Raw genomic sequence first — 3630 nt, 5'->3', positions numbered from 1 at the left:
TGTCTTGGATTTCATTTGTATTGAGACCTCGTACGTTTATTTTGAGTTGGTCTGAGATAATGTATTTCGTAACTTTTTATACTTTGATAAATGTTGTTTGGAAATTGTAACTTTGATATACTAACCTCGGGAAACCGAGATGGTAACAGCCTTTCATGCTAGGGTAGTCCTTGGTAAGGTACCTTGGTATGAGGGGGTGTTACAAAGTCGGATTTAAAACATTTTGGCTACTCCACCTCAAGTTTGGGTGGACATTCGGCTTATAATAAGTGTTTGTCTGCCTATAATGTTGAAAGGCAGCACAAGACTCAAAGGGACTAGGACAATTGTCTGAAACATGTCCCTCAGTTCCACATCTTTTACAGACGAAAGGACCGTCTGAAACAACATTTACATGGTAAATCCCTCCTTTTGAAGCTCCTCCCAACTCGTACTTGTCAAATCTCGCCGTGAGAGCTTCTAATGCAGCTACAGAAGGAGATTCAGTAGCTCTCCTTTGACTTCCCCAGGAATTCCCATACTCAGCTTTGTGGGTGGCCAAGTCATCAATGATCTTCCACCCCTTAGTCTCCCCTGTATTCTCCTGGAATCTGCCATTAGCTTTCGCATCCAGGATAGCCCTTTGATCGTCATAGAGCCCATTGTAGAACTGATTGCATAGGCTCCACTTCTCAAACCCATGATGCGGAATGGTTCGCACCAGCTTCTTGAAACGGACCCATGCCTCATGAAAGTTCTCATCAGGCCCCTATTTAAAACTCGTGATTTGAGCTCTAATGGCGTTTGTCTTCGAGGCAGAGAAGTATTTCTTGTAGAATGCGAAGGCCAAAGTATTCCAGTCGGCGATCCCATTAGCAGCTCGATCCAGGTCTCTATACCACTTCCTTGCAGCATCGCGGAGTGAGAATATAAACATAGTCTCCTTTATCTGGTCCTGGGTCACACCGGTTGGCGGGGGTATAGAGCAGCAATAATCAATAAATATCTCCAAATGCTTGGCTGCATCTTCATTTGCAGCTCCCCTGAATTGGTTCCTCTCAACCAAGTTGATATAAGAAGGCTTCGGTTCGAATTTTCTATCAGCTCCCGGTAATTCGAACCCCTTGTATAGATTTGCAGCTGTCGGCTCAGAGTGACTAGCTATACTTGCTTCTTCAGCCATGACTGGAAAATCTGGAGATGTGACTGTCTCAGCTGATGAAGTAGAAATGGGTGATGAAGGTGGATCCTTCTCGTATAGCTCGTTCTCGTAGTAACTAGACAGAGTACTCAGCTCTTCCTGTGTCGGCAATATCCTAGATGATCGTCTCAACTAGTGCAAAGTCTTCTCAATCGCAGAATTGAACGGTACTAATTCACCACCCTGTGACCTGCGCATAAGAAGAAACTACAAAAAGAATATGAGAATAGTTTAAGGAACGAATGTCCCTTAAACTAAGAAACAAACTAAAATAAAACAACTAAAAATTAGAACAATTGCCTCCCCGACAACGGCGCCAAAATTTGATGCATGTCGTTATGCACCAAAAATAATATTTATAATTTCCAACTAAAACTATAGACAGCGGTAGCAGGGTCGAACCACAGAGAGTCAGATGTAATTATTAGTTGTCTAAACTTAGTCCTAAAGTAACAGTGTGTGGGGGTTTGCTTTAATTTGAGCTATAGCTAAAGTCAATGAAATATAAATTAAACTAAAGAAATGTATTAAATCAAAAATAAAGAAGGGTACAAGGATGGTCGGTTTACTATAGTTTCGGCGGCAGCATACTAAGTAGGTCTAAATCAAACACGTGAGGCGGGAAAACAAGAGGTCCTCTCGGTCCACTCTTAACAAGTAGCATCTTTCGATCTCGCTACGAGTCCCTAATATCACTAGTACTGACTCTCGTCCTGAAAAGTGACTAATAATCTAAACTTTACCTATCTTTCGATCTCAGCATAGTTTAGTCATTTTAATTGGTGGTCTAACAACTTCCCCTATCTCTCGATCTAATGGGTCAGTCAAAGCCTAAACATTCAACTATTCGCGTGCACTCGATTCGTCAAATATAGAATTGAATCAATTAAAACGAAGGTAACAACTCACGTGGTCAACCTTCTGTAATTGCGTTGCTACATCTACCTTATCAACGAGGCTATCAAAATCCTCCATTTGTCTAACCACCGCAACAACAAGCTCCTCCTTCTGATAAAAAGAAAGAAGTCGTTGTCGAGCTGAAATCTTTCGTTAAGACACTTGCACTCCGACTGCAAGAAGACGATTGGCGTAAAGAAGCTCAACTAATTGAGCTGGAGTCTCAAATAGGTCAGCTAGATGCTGAGTCGAATAGTAGGCAACCAGAGAAGGTATACTTTACCTACACCGAGAGTGGTTTTTCTCATGAAGGACCCGAGTTGCCTAGCGATATTAATGATTTGGATGACTCGGATTACGAAGATCTATCCGGAACTGACGCATTACTCGAAGATTTCTGCGCTGAACAGCAACGAGTGCTCGATCGAACAGGTTACAGTGTTCGATCGAATGATATGCATGAGAAAGAGTTCGATCGAACAGATTATTCCACTCGATCGAACAGCTATTTTGAGGAAATTCTCTATCGAGCTGTTTCAAGTACTCGATCGAGTAAAACTCAGGAGGAAAGCTCTCGATCGAATATTATCTTTACTCGATCGACTAGTTTGGCCATGGAGAGCAATGAAACGTCATCTTGGTTCGTTTTGGATGACAATTTTGACGAAGACAATGGCTATGGTGAGTCCCCCATTTTCAAAGCTGAGCTGGATGCGCTTGAGGCTGCGATTTACGGGACGGAACCCACAGAGGAGGGTAACGAGAAGACAGTTGAGTCGGTGATTGGTCCTAGCACAAAAGAGGCAACATATTCTTTTGTCAATGGTACCAACTTGGAGAGCAACCAACCTGAGGTAGTTAACGGTAATTATATTATTGTTGGTATTAAAAGTACGCTATCTCATATGACTTCTATTTTTTCTTCTTCCGATGCTCTACCCCCTCCTGATTGGACACACAATTTAACAATTTTTCACCATTCTTTTCGTCCGAAATTTGTTAAACTGAAGCGGTGCCTTAGATTATTGTTAATTTCTCCTGTGCTCCTTTATTTTGTGGATAGATTTAGGAGTTGTCATAGGAAATTTGTTAGGCTTAAACGGTGGTATATTTCAATTTCTTATATCACTATTCTACTATGGTGCTACTTAGAGTTTTGTGTAGCACATGCGCAGCTGTTTGATCGGTTGCTGCGCGCTTTGAGCTATATTGACCAGGCTAAATTAGAGAGGCTTAAAGAAAAGAAGGTCGAACTGGGACCTAACTGAAACTAGCGCTACCCGGGAGGCAACCCGAAGATTTAATTTTTAGTTGTTTTTCAAACATTTCATTTCAGTTTTGTGTGTATAATAATTGGTTTTTAAACCATCGTCTGGATCGGCTGAGCTTGTTTTGTTACTTTTGCGGGCTGTTTTATTGCGTCTTTTGCAGGAGTCTATTGAGGATGACTCGATGGAGTACTTTTTGTACTCGATCGAAATCTTTTTCTACTGATTTCACTCGATCGAACACAAATTCTACTCGATTGAGTGCCTGCCAAAGATGATCATTCG

The 3630-nt window shown here is 41.6% G+C and overlaps 1 non-coding gene across 1 annotated transcript; it reads left to right on the top strand.

Moving 5' to 3' along the window:
* The first annotated feature begins 674 nt into the window (after positions 1 to 674).
* On the top strand, positions 675 to 781 carry LOC141645126 (small nucleolar RNA R71). The gene has a single exon (XR_012544713.1). It is a non-coding gene; the product is annotated as a small nucleolar RNA R71 (small nucleolar RNA).
* The last annotated feature ends 2849 nt before the right edge of the window (positions 782 to 3630 follow it).

Source organism: Silene latifolia, chromosome 2 (genome assembly GCF_048544455.1).
Source record: "Silene latifolia isolate original U9 population chromosome 2, ASM4854445v1, whole genome shotgun sequence".
NCBI lineage: Eukaryota > Viridiplantae > Streptophyta > Magnoliopsida > Caryophyllales > Caryophyllaceae > Silene > Silene latifolia.
This window is presented reverse-complemented; position numbering and strand designations above follow the sequence as displayed.